At 41.5% G+C, this 23,834-nt stretch overlaps 1 non-coding gene across 1 annotated transcript; it reads right to left on the bottom strand.

The window, feature by feature from the left end:
- Positions 1 to 23,189: 23,189 nt before the first annotated feature.
- Positions 23,190 to 23,296, bottom strand: LOC141610123 (small nucleolar RNA R71). Its single transcript, XR_012528018.1, has one exon. It is a non-coding gene; the product is annotated as a small nucleolar RNA R71 (small nucleolar RNA).
- Between the last annotated feature and the right edge of the window lie 538 nt (positions 23,297 to 23,834).

Genomic DNA, 23,834 nt, shown 5'->3' with positions numbered 1-23,834 from the left:
ATAATCACACACAGTAACTGACTACACACCGAGGTGTGTAGCCCTGCCAGATTACCCATCGCAACAGGTAATCCTCGCCGTCAGTGGGGGACCGCAGCCAATCCCCACCTAAACCCCGCTCATCAACAAGCGATATCCGTGTCCCTTAATGTGCACATCCCCTCCCGTGGCGGGTTCCACGAAGGGCGAACTAGGGTGTGAAGACACTCCCGCAAGTGATTCCACCACAATCATCACAACACCATAACATCCACAATCATCACAACACCACAACATCACAACCATAATCACAACACCATCACTCCGATGATCAGCAGATAACAACAGTTACAATGCACAGTACAACAAAATATCTCAAATCAATTAAACAGGAACTGAGTTGGGAAACCCTACCTCACTGCCAATCACGAAATGCATCCACATATATCCAAGTAGGACTCCGAAACGCATCCTACAAAGATGACCACATCCTATTATACAACTATTCCTAACAATCTACTGAGAGGGACTACAAGACAGTGGCTTACCTAAAAACGCGGACCGACGGCGACACGGACGACGACCACACACGCATCCTTCCTATGCAAACCTCGTCCTTCCCGTGGTTGAGGTGTAGGCGACATACTTAAGAATATATGGAGTGTAGAGGTGATAGGAGAGAAATAGGCTAGGGTTAGAGGAAGAGGAACTGTCGAGAAATGAGAAATGAAATGAATCTCGCGAACTTGCGTTTTTATATTAACGCGTCAACAACAGCCATACTCAGTCGAGTACTGGCATACTCGGCCTAGTAGGCTCTACTTGGTCAAGTATAAACAATACTCGGCCGAGTAGCCGCTGCTAGGTCGAGTAAACACTCCGGTAAGGTACCTATTCTAACCTAGTCTCTCACCTATTCCTTCCTAAGGTCTTTCTAGGTCAAAAGGGTCGGTCACAAGAGTCCTTAAATATCCCGGGTATTACAGTCTTCCCCCCTTAAAAAGAACTTCGTCCCCGAAGTTCAGCCCACACAACTCCAACAGCGAGGTTAAGCACTATGAACACGGTCAACATACATAAAGAAATACGATCTTTGGCCATTACTTATACCACCACCACCTCACATTATTCAGACAAACGTCCCCACGATCATGAAACTATACTTTCATGCATTACCGGCCAACGACTATCACTTACAAAACATACCGCGTAATAATCCTATCATAGATTCATAGCAAAATATGTTCCTATCCCATACCACCTATGTTTCATTATACACAATTCCATTACCCGTACCACACTATCTTGTTAGAAGCAACTCAAACAACTGGCCAAAGTATACAACATGCTATAAGCTATCCACCACGATCACATAAAGCTGTTTAAATACTCGTTCACCTAATTCAAAATGCCACCCAAAATACCAAAACACTATAATATTTATATAATTTCAATAACATAGATAAAATTTTATCATTTGCTTTCGCGACATTACTCTTCCCCTCTTAAAGGAACTTCGTCCCCGAAATTCACCCCTAAACAACTTCCCCGTTCCCAAAATCGACACATATATCCTAATACTGACATTACTCACATACCGCAACCAACATTGATTCATGCTGACGGAACTTAATCTATGACATTACACAACCACGACCCGTATCAACAGAATCTGACGGAAATTAGGTAGCATATCTCCCGATATGTTATATATTGCTACTAGTAACTTTATCAATTATCTGCTATTTAGCCACATAATTCATGTTACAACATTATAGCCATTGAGTTTCACTTATCCAATTTGACTTGTTATAACTATAAGTAACACAGACACCACCGAAGACTGCGCTTGTTGACCCAAAATATATATATATTCGACTCGTGACAGCAACGATACTCTCTTGTCATTACATAATCATGACCCACACAACTTATATGTACACCAAATTGCAGCACCTTGAACGATGCCATAACATTCATGTTAGCCATGGCAATGTAATCTAACATTCATATTTTGACATGTTATCTAAGTACGTACATACATATAACATGACCGCACTTCATAATAGGGCAATCGTTCGCGCTAAGCAACACTACTGAGTACCTACAAAACATTTACATATACATATCCAAAGAAATCCGATGATTCAAAAATCTTAAACACGAGAAGTTCCCGTAACAGTAATAATCGGCCGAGTATGATAGTCTACTCGGCCGAGTAAGCTATACTCGGTCGAGTTTTTTACGGGCAGAAAGCTTTTCTAGTATTAAACACAATTCACCCACGAATTCACCTGTAAACAAACACGACTACCACACTACAACGCATGTCCAAGTCAAACAAATCACCACATAGTATGCTAAAATAAGTAACGGCCTTATGGCCGAGTACAATCATCCAAAAGTAAAAGATAAATCCGAAAGATAAGTATCCAACACAAATGAAACAAGTCCAGAAAATACGACAAAAGATCAAAAGCTAGGACCCTCCTCCATGTCCTCATCACCACCTGCACCAGAAGGACCAACTCCCTGAAAACCTGTTGCTGCTGAGTAGTCCCCTCCTAGCTGGCTGCCGTAGTTGGCTCCCTACGGTCCCGCGAGGCAGCCAAACCCGGTCTCCTCAGATGGCCTCCAAAAACCGGGATCAACTCCGTAGCTATGAAAGACTCCCGTGTCCACTCCAAGTCCCTTCCACCAAACAGGCTGTGCCAACTGAGTCCCAATGCCCTGATTCAGGGCCATCTCGTGCATGTTGCGGAGCACCAAGGTGGTGGAGATCCGCTCAGTCAAATCACTCACCTGCATCCTATGGTCATGCACGGTGGGATAGGGCGAGTACTGGTGAGGGTAGAAGTCAGGGGAGGAGTAAGAGGGCTTAGGCTCGACCGGGTCTGCCCTAGACTGCCTGACCCTACGACGCTCACGAGGTGGGGGAGGTGCCTGCCGTCCCTCAGGCACTGTGATAGGCTCAGGTAGGTCCAAGAGAATGGTAGGATCAATCAGATAGGTCAGGGGCTCAGGTCTAGGTACACCGCAAGGCTCCCACTCAGCTAAGTGGTCAACAACAAGGAGATGGGCAGGGTCGGGAAGTACCATCCACATAGATCCTCTCACTCTCCAGGCATAAGACCCATCAGCCATCTTCCTCAACCATCTGTTCTGGCACTAATACTTGGCGTTCATGGTAGGAACGGTCTCGACATACTCATATCCCGATGGGGGTGGGGCTTCAAAATCAGTCAGACACTGACTTTGTCGTCACCAACAATGCCGATGAATATGAAGCATGCCTCATCGGCCTACAAGCAGCCATCACACTTGGCATCAAGAGACTGAGGGTCCACGACGATTCCTCGCTCATCATCAATCAGGTGTCCGGATCATGGAAAATCCGAAGTGACAGCTTAGCTCCCTACCGGGCGAAAATTAATCAAGAGGCTGAGTTCTTCGACCAAGTTGACTATTTCCACCTGCCACGAGAGGAAAATCAATTTGCTGATGCCCTGGCAAAACTTGCCGCGCTCGTTAATATACCTGACGACATGACATCGATGCCCCTATGTGTCAAGAGAAAGAGCGAGCCAAATCACATTTATGCCATCAACAATGGCGAGGAAAGCCATGATGAACCTTGGTACCAAGCCATCCTCAACTACAAAACCAAAAATGAATTCCCTCCCAACTCTGATCAAAGGGGACAAAGAGCCATCCGTTTACTTGCATCACAATTCGTGATAAACCAAAATCAACTATACAAAAGAACACCCCAAGGAATTCTCCTCCTTTGCATTGACCATCACAAAGCCAAAAAAGTCATGGGAGAGGTTCACGACGGAGAATGTGGCCCTCACATGAGCGCGATGATGCTTACTCGGAAAATCATGCGGCTAGGTTACTACTGGACCACCATGGAAGCTGCCTGCCGTAACTACGTCAAACATTGCCACAATTGCCAGATCTTCGCCAATGTACAACACATACCACCATCCCTTTTATACACCATGACATCACCCTGGCCTTTCTCAACCCGGGGCATCGACATCATCGGGAAAGTCAATCCGGTAGGCACTAAGGGGCATTGCTTCGTCCTCGTCGCCATCGAATACTTCACCAAATGGGTGGAAGCGCAGTCATATGCAATCTTGACCGCCAAACAAGTGGCCAAGTTCATTCAAAACAACTTCATCCGCCGATATGGGGTACCCCATGAAATCATCAGCGATCAAGGCTCACACTTCCGGGCGGAAACTCAAGCTTTGCTGGACAAATACAAAATCAAACGACAACGATCATCCCCCTACCGTCCCCAAACCAACGGAGCGGTGGAGGCAGCGAACAAAACTCTTGTCACCATTATCAAGAAAATGCAAGACAACTACCGCGATTGGCCGAGCAAACTCCCATTCGCACTCTGGGGATACCGAACCTCTATTCGAACACTGACATGCGCCACACCCTTCTACCTAGCATATGGTATGGAGGCGGTTCAACCGGTAGAGTTAGAGGTCCCTTCTCTACGCATCCTACTGGAGAGTCAAGTCCCCGAGGCGGAATGGACCCGTCGAAGGTACGAGCAACTCACTCTTCTAGACGAACGGCGACTCAACGCCTTTCACAACGTCCAGCTATACCAACGACGTATACAACGGGCATTCAACAAGAAGGTTAAACCCAGGAACATCCAGGAGGGCGACTTGGTCCTCAAGTCAGTTCGAGCACCATTACCCGTCGATCCGAGGGGGAAATTCAAACCCAACTGGGCCGGGCCATACCTGGTAAAGAAAATACTTTCGGGGGGCGCAGTGAGACTGAGTGACCTAGATGAGGAGGATTTTACAAACCCGACTAACCTAGACCAACTCAAGAAATACTACCCTTGAACCATAGCAACCAACGACCTCCGCCTAGTTTTACAACTAGCAACCACCTCAACCCCTTTTCAAGTCAAGTTTCTCAACATGTTCTGATTTGAAATTGCATGTTTTATCGAGTCTAAGCTGTGGCACCTTGCCCGTTTCGAATGTCCTTTGATCTGTCAAAGACAACATCCATTTACACTAAAACAAAAACCCCTGAACTACGAGCATGGTTTGATTTCACCTGTTCAGGTGGATACGTAGGCAGTCCCTCTTATGCATGAGGGATACAACCACAAAACCCAATCAAATTTACAAAACATTTCGAACTACGATCATGGTTTGATTTCACCTCTTCAGGTGGATACGTAGGCAGTCCTTTATTACACAAGAAGGATACAACCATTCCCACAATCAAAAAACAACCATTTCCACAATAAAAAAAACAACCATTTCCACAATAAAAAAACAACCATCCCCATAATAAAAAAAATATCACCCACATACAAGACATCCCCATCAAAAAAAAAAAGAGGAAGGGAAACCATTCCCCTTCCAAACAAAATACAAAAATAAGCCTTTCTCCCTTTCCAAAAAATCCCACTTTCCCAAGTACAAATGTTTAGGACAATTCAAATCGAATTGCCTCCACCAAATGGATGGAAGAAACAAGCGTTCATAATTTTCGACACGGGCAATCCTCTTATTTAATTAATAATGGGAGGGATTACAATTCCAACAACAAATAAAGCTCGATGAGTCTAGAACTTATCGAAGCTAAGGTGTCAACTAAAACACCTCACATAATAAAACTAGCACAAAACACACAATAACTAGCTAGTACAACATAATAAAAACTCACAACAATAATACAACATAATAATAAAACGGGTAATGGAGGTCTTCACTCTTCCATTCTACCCTTGCCTTTTCCCTCAGGGTACATCTTCCCCTTGTTCTTCTTGTTGGCCCGCCTAGCATGGACTTCCTCCTCGGAACCGATCCTCAACGGATCTAAGACGGCGACGGCCTCCGGTCTAGCACAAGACCCCATGTTCGACCCAAAAAGGGCCAATGCACGGCCCACCATATTCTTGGGGCCGGAACTCCTCCTCTTCGGTGGTCTCATCACATCGGGGGTCGCTCCATCAACATACTCCTCAAAGAAGGCATGGTTGGCCTTGCCAACCTCTCGATACTTCAAGTCGACAACCTCGTCCTTACGGAATTTGGACCTCTCTTCCAAGGACGGAGCTCACGACCACTTGACATAAGCGGGAGTCACCCATGACGTAGCAACGGGGTTTGGTACCTCCCAAAGCGGCCGAGTGGCCCACCATCTTTCGAAGACCTCCACAAGCTCGGAGTTCCGGAAAACATTCTCTTGGACAAGGGTATCTTGAGCGGGCACCTTTTGTTGACGCCCCATTTGCCTCATGAGCCTTTTGGGATAAATGAAGGAAGCAACCTTCAAACCCACCACCATCAAAGAACGAGGACTAGCACCCGAAGCGGGCAACTCCGTGAAGGACCTCAAGTGCCACTACGACACCACCCAACGGATGTGAGGATCACCTTCCTCCACCAATCTTGCGGCCCAATAAGCCTCGCTAGAAGCAAAACTATCCGGGTACAACTTCTTCCTCATGGTAAGGTGACGAAAGGAATAAGAAGAAGAATCAACCGGAGGCTCTACATACCTTAGCCTCTCCAATAGCCACACTTGGAGGATCCTTGGGGATCTGAATGAGGGAGATTCTCCACAAGAGCCTTCCTTGTCCAAATCTTGGATGATCTCTCCAAGCACCAACCATGATGGATCTCTACCATGCTCCATTTGCTCGACCACATGAACAAGGGCCATGCTACAATAGCATTTCGGCCCCTCCTTCTTCAAAACATCAACAAAAAGGTACACATGGACAAGGTAAAAGGCAAGAGCACTTCTCCTAACCACTTCCGAGACATTGGCATCTAATCGGTTTGAAAAGATGTTGATAAGAGCCAACATATCCACACCATGTGGAGCAAGAAGAAAGTTGACTTGACTTGTCGACAAACCCAACATGGAACGGAATTTATCCTTTTAGCACAACCGAGTCGGAGGAAGCACCGGAACACAACCCGGCCACCCACCAATGGCTCCAACTTCTTCGGCAAGAGGACAAATCTCACCCTTCGGGAAAACGAAAACATGGTGTTTCAAATCCCAAAACCGAGAACATGCTTCAAGAAATGAAGGTTGCACCTTGACTTAACGAAGCACCAACAATTGACCAACTCCCATGCAAATGAGTTGATACTTTTCGGGAGGCGACAAATCCCGGCACCATTATCGCAATGCATTCTCAAAAGCGTCCATGAAATATTTTGTGGAAGAAGAAGAAGAAGTTTTGTAGAGATTTTTTTGTGTTTCAGATGATGAAACAATGAACCGCAAACATCACTATTTATACAAAAATGATCAGCGCATTTTCCAGAAAAAGGGGAGAGCCGGCTTCCATCGCCAGGCTGCTCGCGCCTCTTTGAGGCTTCGCCAGTATTCCCGCTTTTGACTTGTCTCTTTCAACTTGTGTTTTCTCCTGACACCTCAAACCTCCCGCCCGGACGCTCGCGCCTCTTCGGGATGATCCAGGACATTTTTGTGTTTCCTCACACTCACATTTCCTTGTTTTCGCGTTTTACGAAATCCGACACGGTTTCCATGACGCAGCTTTAAACATACGGATTTTTCTTTCTTTTTTTAAGGGGGGAAGGCCTAGTCGCCCCGATCCGCGACGGATCGTTTTCATGTCAGTCGATATTATGAAAAGTTTTCGCTTTTTCGCAATTTTCCATCAAAATAAAAATCGAAAATTGATAACACGACGTCAATTTTCCTCAAATTTCAAGCACTCACAAATTCGACTCTTGACCTCAAAAATCAAATACACTCGTGAAAATCTCCTCTGAAATTCATCCATGACGGTTTGAGTTTTAATTTTTCGAGTCGCAATTCAATTTCAATAATTTCCGATGCAAATCAATTCTAAACACGAGTTACTTGCTCAATTTTCTAATTAATTCCTTTTGGAATCCAAACGTGACGACTTGTCGCGGGATTTTTCAAAATTCATTTCATTTTTCAAAATTCAATTTTAACTTCAAGTCATCTTGGTTAATTTTGTTTTCAATCAAATGCTTTTACGTGTTTACGTTTATGCATATGTGCTACCCGTTGCCTGTTTTTCTACACTAACGATGCAGGGGCTAGTGCGAAGCAAAAAGGAGAATTGACAGCCGACAGCGCTCCTCTGAAACACAACACATAAAGCCAAAAGTCACAAAATGAACCACAATCCAAAAACACATATATACAAACCGCCGCACGCAAAATACATCGACACACGTTTGATACGGACAACTGACCGTACAAACAGGTCCAGTACAGATATCTATCATACAGAAACTGGCCTAAAACAACTATCTATCATACAGACACTGGCCTAAGACAACGAACTGGGGGCTATCCGCCACCTACCGAACTAAGCACTCTCTATCCTCTCAAACAGAAAAGAAAGAGAGCAACATAAGAGACAGAGGAGCAACAACGGAGGCAAAGGTGGTTACCATGACGATAACCCCGCGTTCCTCCTCCGTAACAAAAAGAAAAATGGTGCCTGGCAGATTTTGGACGACGCGATAACCGAGGATCGTAACTCAGCGCGTTACCCCGACATTGACCTCCAATCGTCAGAATTCAAGGGTGAAAAGAGACCAGGACAACGGATACTACCCCGATATTGAATCCCAATCAGCTGAATTCAACGGCGATTGGAAGCAGCAACATGGGACAATACTCTCGTACTGAACCCCACTCATCGGACATCCAAACCTCTGCAGACAACGACCAACGATCGACGTCCGATCATTGGCCGGGAAAAGGCCGCCAGGGAAAAACACAACTAAGCCTGTAACAAAAAACAGTCGACCCTCCCCCTCCAGGATCATCTTCCTCCTCCAAAACCTCAAGAACAGACCCCATAGGTCCCAAATGGTACCCTGCGAGCAAAAGAGTAAACAAAAAACGTCAGCCAAAATTTTGGCATTATGACGGCGTAAAATAGACAAATCCAAAAAAAAACAACAACCACCTGCAAAAGCAAAGCAAGGGCAATCCCGCCCAAAATCCAACCAAACAAAACAAAAACAATTCACGAAAAACGCACAAAAACGACTCGCCCTTCTTTTCAAGCAAAAGACGAGTAAAAACAAAAAACAAAAAACATGGCATTTCAAGACCCATACAAGGTCCGCCAACAACCCAAAATACGTTCCCAATACAATGAGAAATTTTTCTACGGCTAAAAAAGGCAATTCATACGCCAATTTGAGCACAAACCGGTCAAAAATTCAAAAACGACCGCAAAGAGGCAAACATGATTTTATCACGCCTCAAGGTGACCTCAACTACCAATAAGGTCCATTTTAAGGCAAACTGACTCAATTCAAGATCAAACGGGCGCTTATTTTGTCAGACATAAGACCGTCACAAAAGGCAAAAATTCCAATTTTGCCCACAATACCCAACAAAGGTCCATAATGGCAAATATGGTCTTTCCCGACTACAATGCAACCTAGTGGGACCCATTATCCAAGCAAATAAACTTGGCATTACAAGATGAGACGGTTTCTCACCTCACTCACGTTTTTCGAGCATAGGGAGCAGGAACAGGGACCAAAATGCAAACTAAAAGCACCCCTATACTCCTAATCAGGTTTCTAACCTGATGCAACCATCAATTTCACTCGAAATGGGCTCAATCAAAAACGCCCAAATCGATTTTCTAGGGTAAAAGTTCGCCCTAATTCAATTAAGCTAAAGACCAATAAAAACAAATGGATTCAAGAGGAAATACATACCTTGAGATGACATTGTGGTTGATGGCACAAATGGAAGCTAGCAAAAGTCCAACAATGGGGGATGGTATGCAGCCAACCCTCGAGTCTTTTACAGAAAAAAAGGAAGCGCCTTTGGTTCGCAAGGTGGCTCGCGCCTCAATCATGCCTCCCTTTGCTTTTTCACCGAAATTTGGGCTTTGGCCCAATTTCCCTTATTAAACTTCGAGTTTTCATTGACGGCATTAAGGACCGTCATTTCTCAAATACAAAAACAAATAGTGAAGTCAAGATTCACTATTTTCCTTCAAAAATTTCAGACAAACGGCGATCAAAACCGCCATTTTTTCCTTCAAATCTCAAAAACAATAGTGAAAATTCAAAATTCACTATTCTTCCAATTTCAAAAATAATAGTGAAAATTCAAAATTCACTATTTTCTTCAAATGTCAAAATAATAGTGAAAATTCAAATTCGCTATTTCTTCAAATTTCAAACAACGGTAATTAAAATCGTCAAATTTCAAAAATAATAGCGAAAATTCAAATTCGCTATTTCTTCAAATTTTCAAACGACGACAATTAAAACCGTCATTTCCAAAATTATGGTTGGAAATTAAATTCCACTATTTTCACCACACATGTCAACGTCGGCACATAAACCCTCACTTCAATCAGTAGTGAAGATTCCAGATTCACTATTCCCATCAAATGTCAACGACGGCATATAAAACGTCACTTCAATCAGTAGTGAAGATTCCAAATTCACTATTTCCATCAAATGTCAACGGCGGCACATAAACCGTCACTCCAAGCGTGATAGCAAAATGTAAAATTTGCTATTTCCTTCAAAATTCAAACAGACGGCGATCAAATCCGCCACTTCAAAATTCAAAAAAAAAAAAAAAGAAAAACGAATGGTGAAGATTCCAAATTCACTATTCCTTCAAATACCAGCAGGGGGCTTCCTCGCGTAACCCGCTCATTTCAAAAACAGTGATAGTGAAAATTCGACGTCACTATTTCCACGGCGGCATCATGAGTTCACTACTTTCAAAACAAGCCCATTTGACGCGGCTATTCTCACGGTCCATTAACCGACCGCCCTATGGCTGGCGAGCCTTATTACACCTCATGGCTGGCGAGCCTTATTATGCCTCATGGCTGGCGAGCCTTACTACGCCTCATGGTTGGCGAGCCTTACTACACACCATGGCTGGCGAGCCTTACTACGTACCATGGCTGGCGAGCCTTATTACGCCTCATGGCTGGCGAGCCTTACTACGCCCCATGGCTGGCGAGCCTTACTACGCACCATGGCTGGCGAGCCTTATTACGCCCCATGGCTGGCGAGCCTTACTACGCCCCATGGCTGGCGAGCCTTACTACGCCCCATGGCTGGCGAGCCTTACTACGCACCATGGTTGGCGAGCCTTATTACGCCCCATGGCTGGCGAGCCTTACTACGCATCGCGGCTGGCGAGCCCTCCTCATATACACACCACAGCTGGCGAGCCTTTGTCCGCAAACGTGCAAGGACATATCCGAAGATGCCTCAGGTATGACTCCTTCCTATGGCTGGCGAGCCTTTGTACATAGTCTAATGGACTGTAAACGACCCGCACGGATAGTCGACAGAATCTAAACTGTTCCCGACGCCAGGTCCTTGACTCGTACCCTCGAGTCGCGTCGGCGTCGCCCTTCCCGACGGCAGGTCCTTGGCCCGAATCCTTTCGAGCCGCCTCGACATCGCTTGGGTCTATAGGTTGTAATCTTCGATTGACCTGGGGGCTCTACTTTGACTTTCGCCCTGTCCAAGCCTCGGTCAAAGTGGGGGCTCTGTATATACCCAGTATCTGCTGAGACTCCAACAAACACCCGATGATTATCGGACTATAACATGTTTTGGAATCGCAGCGTTTGATCGACAGTTTGTGTACAACTTCACGTCGGAAAACTTAAAACGATTTCGAAAATAAATCATTTCAAAACATTTCAAAAAATACCTGGAGTGTTTAATGCACGACGACGGGGTCGCAATGACACTAACTAGAGTCAAAACCGACACCGGACCAAAGACCGACTCAAAAATTCAAATCCCGACTCCAACAATGAGTCAAACGAGTCAACCACCAAAAACAAAACTTTTCAAACCTTCTACCTTAAGTTTTCCCGGATTCATGAATGGTCAAGTACCAAACATGTGACTACAAAACCTAGGATAGAACAAATCATGATTGCATTTGTGTGAAAACGACAAGACACCTCCAAGAACCGCGACGTGGCTCGCGCCTCTTTGAGCAGCCCAGGTGGCCACGTCGCTCAAAATTCACACAACCACTCATTTCCCTATCAATAACCCTCAAATGCCCCCCATTTGAAACTTACGCGAGCTTCCGTCCCTTCACCTCTCCCTTAAACTTCTAGACTCGACTTCCTAAGTCACAAAATCGACACGTGTTTACGACCTACCGATCGTAAACACACGCCTTACACATATTGTTTGGTACCGTCGCCATGCATTCGACCGACCCATTTGACCAAATCAATTCATCAATCAACATGTTTTAATTAACATATTTTCAACTCATTTTCAAACAAAATCCTTTTTTAAGGCACTCTTTTAAACTTCTTGATCGTGAGTAGTCGCTACGAGCAAACCGTCTCTAAAGTCGTCTACATCGCAAAATATCAATACACGTAAGTTTGAGGGTGTAAACAACTCACCTATTTCATGTCTTTACTGTTTTTATGAGTTATATGCATGGACAATGCATAACACGATTCAAACATAGGTTAGACGAGCCAAAACCGAGTTTTGGCCTGAGACAGAAGCTCCTTGCTATGTAGGGAGGCTCGCGCCTCATGTAGGTGTCCAGGCCAGACTCATCCGTGTTTGTTCTCGTCTTTCCTCTTTATTTCGTTTCTTATTTGAAATCGGTTTTTACCGTTTCAAATGTTTCAAATCATTTCTATGACAAACTTTCTAACCATAAATCATAATCACCCTTGGTTCCATATATCATGACGGTTAAATCCGTGACTCGGTGATATTAATTGGTTAATTACATTTTAAAGGAATTTCTATTCTTTTATTTACCATTTTAATTCATTTTTATGATAAACATATTTTGACCATTATAAAAATCATCCTTGGTTCTTTATACCATGACGGTTTATTCCGTGACTCGATGATATTATTGGTTAATTACATTTAATGGGTATTTTAACACCCTTTTCTTTTATGTACCATTTTTCTCATTTATTTACATTTGTAAATATATTAGTCATAACTCATAATCATCCTTGGTTCTTTATACCATGTCGGTTTAATCCGGTACGATGATTAACTTGACTAATTACAAAGAAATGAACTTAACATGACTAGTTCAAATCAAACATTTTACATTTTTATTTGTAGACTATGCTTTTCAAACATGCAAATCCAACAACGAATATTACTAACATAATATTAATTATTCCGAGTCACGCAAACAATACTTGCAAATTATTTAATCATAAATACGGTTTTAAATAACTTTTTCAAGAACCAGGAGACGCCCCCTTAGGTCGGCTCATGGCTCACACCCCAAGAGGCCGCCTGTTTGCATCTTTCAAAACTTGGGCAGAGCCCTTTCCCTCGCCAATAGGCTCGCGCCCCAACGGGGCTGCCTGACACTATTCTGCCTCGTTTTTAGCACTTGTCTAGGACGATCCCGATTACGGTTAATCCGAATACATGACGGATCAGATTGACAAGTTTATGTTTTTACACTTTGTCATTTGACACACTTTTTTTTCAAACAAATGGATCGTGTTAAGCATCATAACCCGAACTTGGTAAATGGATGTTTAATTTCCGTTTTCACATGCAAATCAATTTAAATCCAACTTGACATCTTATGCCTGATACTTGGATTAACAAACCGACTTAGAAAGCTCACATGTGAGGTTAAAACTTTTGGATGTGCATTCATGCATTTTCACCGTTTTATCAACTTTTGCACTTAAACAACCACGATCGATCAGTAGAGGCCGCTAACGCGGGCGGGATTGGGTGTCCGATTAAAGGGCTTCCCAATACATAGCCTCACCTCTTACTCAGAAACTTTGGATAGTGGATGGCCTTATCCAGGGCGTACGAGAGTCATTTTAGGCATATAATGCTAAAAGGGGGACGAATCCTTATCTTTAGTACCTATGTCAAACACCGCTTTTTGCCTTGGTTGACCTAGGTATAAAGTGGATTCGAACGGGTTTGAAGCATCCCACAAATGCTTGGTGGCGACTCCGAACATCTCTAATCGTTTGGAGACCTTTACCGAGACGAAACCGACCGATCTAAAGCGATCCGGTCGAAAGCATTTTTATGCCACCGAGCGTGGCTTTCTAGACCGCTGCATGTCCATAGATTGGCTTGGCGTGCAGGTGGCCCGTGAATACGGACCGGTAGGTGGCCCAAATCCACAGACCGAGACGTGGCCCATGTCCATAGAGTTGTATCTATTAGAGATTATATATTTTTGTCTTTGACTTATTGAGACTTTTGTCACTGGAGTTGATTGCAACTTTGACTGGAATTTTTGTTGACTTGTGAGTCTTTGGTGTGAGTATTTTTGAGCTTGTATTGGAATTTGGACTCACATCTTGATTTCATTTTGAGGGACTAGTAGTCACCTATAAAACAGCACGGAGTGCGCGCTCCCGTATCTTATTTGATATGTTTGGACACGGGTGTACTGAGAATCTAGTTTGAATATGTTCAAGCTAGTTTTATAGCACCAATGGGAGTGAATGATAATATTTTCAAAAATGGTCGATTATATGAGTTTGTGTGCTCATGGTCATTTAAGATATGGAAAATTGACAAATTTGGTAGAAACCAAGTTGTACTCATTTGGTAGTCATGAAAATTTGACGAATCAGATACATAGAGAGTTGTGCTCATTTAGATTAGTAGTCATATGAAATATGGAGAATTTGACAAATCGAGTAGAAGATGGAGTCTCCGAACCTAGAGGTCACCTAGAGACACGGCGATCAAGGAATTATCACACCACAGAAGATGGAAAAGGTGGTCATAGTGCACGCCCTCGTTTAGGCTGACTCTAAGAGGTCGACTGATCTACACTAAAAAGATACAACCTAAAGTATTTCAAATCTATTCTACTAGTTAAGGGTAAAAAGTAGAACAAGTGACTAATAAAAATGACATATGCTCTTTGTTTCATATTTTATGCAACTAAAAAAGGACTAGGATGGTCCTATATTTGGCGAAAGCTCTACAGAATTCCTATGACTTCCTATGACTGTGTCACTACGTCTTACATACGACAAAGTAATTATGACCTTTTTAGTGTAATTGACTGAAGTTCAGTAGATCTTTATTCCCTTAACTCAATATGGCTAGACAATATGTACTCAATAACGTGCATGACTATTAACAGGTATAACTTTTTTGTTTGGATTCTAGCATTTTCTGTAATAGTACCATATTTTGAGGGAGTAATTTGGTAGTGGTTTTGACTTTTTTTTTTCTTTTATATAATTTAAAGAGGACTAGGATGGTCCTAAATTAATTAAATTTTGATGGAAACTACATGTCAGCTGGTATTACTTAGTCTTCTTGTACCCTTGTTTCGTTCCCAAGCTAGAATGGCTATTAAAATTAGGGTCTCGTTTACTCCTCCCTATCCCAGATCATGACATCTTAGCTTTTAGAAAATGATTTTATTTCCTTTATAGGAGACAGGACTAGAAGGGAGTAATATACTGAGTGCTCATGAAAATCTTATTTGCCTAATGCTGAACGAGATCTGAATGCAAGTAATGAGCAAAGCTTTTATTTTTACCGTGTCATTGCTGTACTGAACCTATTATATGCAAATGCTGAATGCTGAATGCGTGTTCACTGGCCTAGATATGAGACATAAGGTAATGCATGCTCTACATGAGACTTCGCCTAAGAATGAAACTTACTATGTTGAATGCATATGTCTAACCACCTAGGATGCTGAATGCTGAATGCATATGGGATCTAATGCAAGGCTAACAAGTGTAATGACCTACTGATAATGCTATGTGTAGATGCGAAATAAAAGTATGGTCAGAATGTTGATGCTCCGTAACTTCCTATTTGAGACTTTGTTGTACAGGACTGATGGGCTATGATAGGCAAACGATATGATACTATATGCTTATGCTCAGAGGGGTGTGGTCACGTGCAGATGCTTTTTATATTTACAAGATGAAAACCGGAGTGTGTAAGGACTCAATGCAATATTTAGACCAATTTATTAATGTATATGTATATCTAGAGGACGGACTGACTGACGCACTGACAACGCACCGACACAAGATGTGAGTTGTGTAGATATAAGTGATGCATGCTATACTGATGGACATCATGATGATATGAGACCAAATGCTGAAAGATGCAACAGAAACGTGTGGTTACGGACTATAGATGACGCTATGCGTGGATGCAAAATAGAAGGACTGGCACATCTTTTAATTATAACCGCACTCTAGTTACTCAACCTAAGGTGCTGGCAATGCAATCTCAATTTCATAGGATTAATGCGAAATATGCTAGTGCAGGACTATCTTATCAAAGGATACAAAGACCCATAACTAAACTTTTACCGTTAGCCCCTGTTATACTACCCACGGAAATTTAAGAATTATCTAGAAGACCATTAAATCTCCAGCACAATTGCAAACAATCAAAATTAAATATATACAAATTGCCCTAATCAAAGGTTCTACGGGCTCTATGGTTAGGTTTACGGGTTGGAAATTTGGGTACTCACGACATTAAAATACCTGAGGGTATCTCTCGCTTTTGTGCCCATCCAGTCATATGGACCAAGCGAGTTGCCAAAACACGACGTCATGAGGTGGAAAATACGTGTAAGGCCTAGACGGTCGAATGGACCTTCTAAGTATACAACGTACTTTACCGAGGATGAATTAGGGTAGCTTAGATGGCATTATATTGACTTATGGAGAGACTATGGCTTTTTTGTCTTAAACATATAAAATATACAAATATACGAAAGAGAGAATTAAAAGAGACAAAAAAAAGACCACAAATTTAAAGCTCAGACAAGAAAATATACGAGTTTGTAATAAAGACCATGTAACACCATTCGAGAAATTTGACACACATGATAAACACAGGAGTAGAAAACAATCTCACCTTTGCCTAGCTGAGACTCTGAGAGACGCACGATCCACGAGTCATAATTATGGAATTTGTCAAATTCATAGTACAAAGGCATGCATACGTAGTCGGTTGTTAATAGAAAACGAACTTTATACCGAGCTCGCGTCCTCTACCGGAGTCAAATATATATTTTTACAAATAAATTTCAAGTCTTACCCTCTTATTAGGTCCCCAGCGGAGTCGCCACTGTGAGATCCCTGAAAAAAAAATCTCCTTTTTCGAAATAAGTAAATAGTATGGAGTCGCCAGTAGGTTTTATAAAAAAACATACAAAAATAAGTTAACGGAAAAGGCCCCTTTTGATCCCTGGAATGGGGATTGATCCGTCACTCCGGTCTGAACCAAAGATTGCGGATTCGGGGGTAATGGTACGGTCAGGGAAGGTGTTTGGCACCCGGACCGCCCATCAAACTGACGGCCTCTACTATTTATTTGTAACATTATATGTTTGACGAAATTAAGAAGAAAAGAATAAGAAAAACGATACAAATTATATACAAAGACAAGTTGAATGAGTTAGTTTATACACAATTATACGATAAATAAAGAAATAAAGAAAAGATGAAATAAAAGAGTAAAGAAAACTTATTTGATATCGGTATCCTCAGGCCTATGTGGATGTTGACTATTAATGAATTTTGACTTTGTCGTAAATTAACGGCTCTTATGCGCTTATATAGAAATTGGGACGATTTATTTGAATGGTTTGATCTTGAAACTGGTATATTTGAGACGGGTGATATGAGTATTGAATTTCTAGATCTGGTCTTAAGACGAGATGTGTGTCTTTTATATTTTGTCAGTATGTTTTCCCTTTCCCGTGTATTTGTGGGTGTTTATATAGCGTCAAGATGAGAGGAAGTTAGTTAAGACTCGTATTTCCGAAAGATAGAATTTATGGCTTAGCCCGTTGAATATGTTAATATAGCTGACACCGGATCTTGATAGAAAAATACGTACGAATCTTATCACTTCGATGTTTTTGTATTGCTCTTGCACTAGGACTTTACAACTTGTTTCATGCTGCTGTATAGCATGGACATCAACTTCCGTACAATTTAGTGACTAACAATTATATTTCCATTGGTTTTTGCATGGAGGTTGTGGGCCTGTAACACGATTACTTCTCATTTGGTTTTGGGCTAATAATAAGTCACTGGAATCATTTTCATAAATAACCACTTCAGTTTATCAAATGGTCATAACACGAAATGGGGTTAGATGAGAACAGAAGGCTTTTCGGTGGGCTCGTGTCATTTTTAGTAATTTCTCGGAAAATAAGTGTAAACAGCCTTTAATTATAACATTGTCAATTTCCATTTAGTCATTTAATTTTAGCCTCATCATCGGTTACCCGCAAGGCTAGGTAGACATTTTGAGGTGTCTACAGAAGTGTAGTTTTTCTACTTCCCACTTTTTCTGCATGACTATCTTATATGTGCCTGTGTAAGTTAGCACATGAATAAGTTTAGTGGCGTTATATGTGCTTGTCAAGTCCGTTGAAGGTAAAGGTAAATTAACCTGAGGAGTTTGATGAATGCAGGCCATCCTCATTTGTAGAAGATAAATCTCATGATAACAATATTGGTGACCAATCCTCAAAGCATGTCAAATTGGATGTGGCTGCACATTCGCATATTGATAAGCACAGGTATTTGCATTTACATCTATAAATTATTGGTGTGCTTCAAATTGTATTTTTTATTTCCCTAAATGCACCATTTACATTAGCCAATAATTGAGAGAGGAGAAAGAAGGTGGGTAACATCTGAGAACTGATACCTTTAGTCTCTGCATATGCAAATTATTCAGTTATTTGGCTTAAGAAAGGATTACTTTGTCTTGACTACTGAATGACAGAAAAAAACAGCATAGTAGCGGATCCATCTTATATGATCCTCACATATCGCTGGACGGAAAATTGCATTTTCCCCAATTTTTGTGTGAAAAAAATATCAATTCCATTATTATTATATAGTAACAGTAATACTCTCTCCAACCGTCTGGTTCTTCACGCTTTCCTTTTTGGGGTGTTTCCACCTATTCTTTAGGATTCCTTTTTTTGGTAAATTCTATACAAAGCAATCATTAAACTAGCCTCACTCGATTCACCCATTCAGCCCTTCTTTACCCCAACCAAAAACCACCTCCAACCCTAAATTACCTACCCTACCACCGTTAATCACTTAACCACCCATGCTGGAATACCCTTTACACTGCGTGATTTTCCCAAATCACGAACAACTCCCCCACCATGTCAAAACAGCCCACCTCCAACCTAAAACCCAAACGCCACCCATAGATCCCCTTTCCCTACCCTCAAAAACCTTAGATATAGGTGGGTCGCGAATTTGAGGAGGTGAGAGAGGAAGTTGGTGGGTAAGGTTGTTCTTAGGGTGGGGGTTGGCTGTTTCAGGGATGGGACAAATTTTATGATAGTGGGTGAAGGTGGCGAGTAGTTGGCGATGGTGATGGGTGACCGAAGATGGGGTCCTATGATGTGTGGGTGGATGAAAGGGGTTTTCTGGTGATGCGTGGTTGGAGGTGGTGTATGGCTAAGGGTAGTGGTCTGCTGATGGACGGCTGAATCAGGTGGTGAGTGGGTGGTGAGTGGTTGGGTAGTTGAGCTAGTGAGTTAATGAAAAGGAGGGAAGGGTTGGGCAAGGGTAAATAGCTACTTGTACCTTTTCTTAAAAAATCGATTCAAAAGCAAAAGTAAAGGACAGATGGGTCGGTAGGAGTATATCTTTGAAAGTATTCACGACAGGTAAAAAATAGGTTCCATCATTGAACTAACATGCCTCTTTTGAATCAGAAGAATCAAACATTGAAACTTTAGCAGCTCGCCCATTCAATCACAAGAAACAAGGGTAGTAAACTAGTTACTAATTTCTGATAACAATCTAGTTTTTGGTGAAAGTTTTGTTAGTTACGTCATTCATGTTCTTCAAAGATGATGTAGAAGCCATGTAGGCATTTTCTTTTAATAATTATAGCACTTAATTGAATATGTTGTTTGTACATCAGCAAAATATTGTGTCATGAAACCTCACCTCACTTTTCTACAGAAAGCTTCAAGAAGACTTGACAGATGAAATGATTCAAATGGCTCGGTAGCTAAAAGAAAATAGCCTTATGATGAATCGCTCAGTGAAAAATGCTGAGAAGGTATGATGAACGGTTGTTCCTCGGAACTGTCTTGACTTCTTTAAGTGTTTGTATCTGATAGATAGATACACGATGGATTATTTTGGTTTTTTCAGTTGTACCTACCTCCCCTTCTCTTCTATACCTTAGGCAATCGTCTTGCATTCCAAACTTAGGTGCTTTAAAATTTATTCCCGGCTCAAATTGATTAGCTTTCAAGACGATCAATCTTACCTATGATTGGATCAAGTTTTGCTCTGAAAATAAGACTCAAATGCTTTAATTCAAAACCATGCTAAAGTAGCTATCTTACACCCTTAGACACAATTCACAAAGTCACAACTTAAATGTTTATAAGTGGATATATGTGATTTGTGAACTTTTCTGAATTGTTGAAATATTGTGATGCACTATCAACTTAAATAGCCTTATAATGTTACTTTGACAATGCAGTGCCATATCCCTGAAGTCGTGTTAGAATAATGTTTCCTAAGTGGTGAAACATAAGCACAAATTTATATGAATAGGCTTTTATCCGGGTAACTGAACCATATTCCCTATAATAAAATGAGGAATATATAAGGATGGGTTTGGTCTCATGATGTGACCATTATTTGAGCATATTTAGTCCCCGAATTAACCTTGTTCCCATGCTTTTTAGTGCATATTTAGGTCATTTATTGTCTTTAGTCCTTTGTTTTGCATATTCTTTGAGGTTTTGATCCCTTGGTAGGAAAGGAGTGCAAACCTTACATTTTCATGGCAAAATAGAGCTAAATTGATTGAATTCAATGAGCAAGCATCAAAGAGAAGACAAGACTAGAAGGCCTTTGTACATATTGTAGTAGATGGGCAATGATGATAAAAGATCCTTGCATCTCCGATGAAATCCCCAAGGATTGTATGAAGAAGAAGGAAGAAAAGAAGAAAGGAAGAAGCTGAATCAGAATCCGAGCGGATTTCCCTCTGGACGCCCGTCCAAGACAAGGAATCCGATCGTCTTCCTCAGAGGGACGCTCGTCCAAAAGCCAGAGAATCCGCCCGTCCAGCCCAAGAATCCGCTCGTCCAATAAAAGCCAGACAATCCGCTCGTCCCGTGCCCTGGATGCTCGGATTGTGTTACAACTATTTTGTTTTCTTCTTATTCTATGAAGGATGCGCATACCTCGGAAAGACTAGCAAAAAGGAGACTCGCATATTTTTCTGAGAGGAGCGATTCCTCAAGGACTTAATCGTCATTTAAGCCCTTAGTAAACCCTAATTTGTGTACCTAATCCCCACTATAAATACCCCATTAGTCTAATTAGATAATCATGTTCTTCTTATCAATCTTTAGTGTAGTTTATATCAATCTAATCTCTCTTTAATCTTGTAATCAACTTTTAATCAAGTCTTAATACAAATCTCATTTCCTTAATCTCTCTTTTGTTCATCTTTCATTTTGGGTAATTGAAGATTATTTGGGTTATTATTGGGAGATTGACAACCTTCCAATCAATCATCAAGTACTTCTATTATCCTTTGCTTTATTATTGGAATCATTAGTAGGTATAATTCTCTTAATCCCTTTTTAATTATTGTTAATTATGTTCATTTATTCATCATGTTTTACTTTGTTGGTATGATTGACAACCTTGCTAGCATGTTCAACATGATAATGAGTGAGTAGTTTCCTTAACTAGGGTTGGGTAATTAGGGGAAACCAACATGGGGGATGATTCATGCTTAATTTAATATGTTTTAATAGTTTATTTGCTTGCTTGTTGTGATCTCAACTTATGCACATGTTATGTTTAATGAAATGCGAGCCTATGAATCCTTGCATTTTTTACCCATCAATTATCTTTTCAATGAGACTTGTAAGACATAAACCAACTCGAGTCTCATTAGACCATGCATATAGTTGAGTAGGGAAGATTAAGTAGACTTGTAGGTGTTGTACAATCTAATCGATTCGGCTCCGGGACCCAAACTTTCCTAGGATTGTAAGATATAAACCAACTCGATCCATCACAACAATAATTGCATGCTTATAATTTGAGAATATGTTTGTATGATCAATTCCTCTGAATCCCCTATGACCCCATGACACCCTAGTGCCTTTTATCAATTGTTTACATCCTTTTTTTTAATCATCTTGCTTGTTTACTTTCATTGCTATTTAGTTTAGTAATCTTCTATTCCAACCCCAAATTGTGACACCCCTAGACACTGCTACTTGCAATTGAAAATCTCACTTCAATGCCCGTCCCTTGGGATCCGACCTTTACTTGCCTCTTTACCAATAGTAGAGTTGTTTATAGAGTTATAAATATTGTTTTGGTCTAGGTGCTCCTAACGACAAGTACCGAAAACTAAACCTCTCAAGTGAGTACGACCAAAAATGGCGCCGTTGCCGGGGACGGTGTTAACTTGATTTAGATTTTCTTAGATTGTTATTAGTTGTGTCTTTCTTTGCCTTGGGGAAGTAAAACTCCTCAAGGTTTGTTCTAATTATTTTCGAGTTGTTTGATATTTTGCATGTCTAGAAGATCACAAGGTAACTTGTTACCCTTTGATCACGAAATTGAAAGGACTTTGACAAACAATAGAAGACTTGCTAGAGGAACTTTGAGAGGTATTGGTGAGGTTGTAGATATTTAACCAAACAATATTGAGTTCGTCAACCCTTTTGCAAGAGAAGGTGAGGAGAACCCAACACAAAATCCAACACAAAATCAACCCACAATGCCTAAATTTTCATCACATTCCGTACCAACCGAGGAGAACCTACCCAATGGTACTCCCACACCACAACACTTAACCGGAAATTTCATTGCCAAATCCGCATTTATACAATTAGTCGAAAGAAGCCAATTTGGGGGGATGCCTAGTGAAGACTCTCACTCTCACATGAAGACTTTTTGTGACTATTGTGATGCGATTTCTCAAACCGGTGTAACTCAAGACCAAATTCGATGGGTCTTATTTCCTTTTTCTCTAATTGGCACCGCAAAACAATGGTTGAAAGGCCTTGATAAGGCTACTCTCGGAATTGACTCTTGGAAGAAATTGGCTCTAGCTTTCTACAAAAAGTTATACCCACCAGAAAAGACTAACATGCTAAGAGCTCAAATTACGGGCTTTAAGCAAAGAGATGAAGAATCTTTGTATGAAGCTTCGGAGCGGTTCAAGGGAATTTGTCGCTCATGTCCTCATCATGGACTTAGCGAGTGGTTCTTGGTACAATAATTTTGGAATGGTCTTTATGAAGACTCAAGAAACATTCTCAACATGGGATCAAATGGTATGTTCACCGAAGTTGACGATAATCAAACTTGGAACAAGATTGAGGAAATGACGGTCCATAATTCACAATATAGTAGACCTCGCAAGGCTACTAGAGGAGGAAAGCATGAAGTGGACTCTATTACTCAATTGGGTGCTCAACTTAGTGCTCACATTGATACCATCAATTTGAAGTTCGAAAAAGCTATGGCTAGACTTGAAGAAGCCTCAAAATCACCAAAGCAACATGCTAATGCCTTGACGGCATCTTCATCAATCCCAAGCGGGATATGTGAGAATTGTGGAACTTTGGGACATGACCAAAGTGAATGTAGGGGAACAAATGAACAAGTAAATGCTTTTCAAGCATACAAGAGTGGTACCCCTTATTCAAATTATTACAATGAAAACACAAAATTCCACCCAAATCTCTCATACAAAAGCCAAAATGTTCAAAACCCTCCACCAACATACACC

The sequence above is a fragment of the Silene latifolia genome, chromosome 10 (assembly GCF_048544455.1).
Source record: "Silene latifolia isolate original U9 population chromosome 10, ASM4854445v1, whole genome shotgun sequence".
Lineage (NCBI taxonomy): Eukaryota > Viridiplantae > Streptophyta > Magnoliopsida > Caryophyllales > Caryophyllaceae > Silene > Silene latifolia.
The sequence above is the reverse complement of the archived record's forward strand: the minus strand, read 5'-3'. Positions and strand labels throughout refer to the sequence as shown.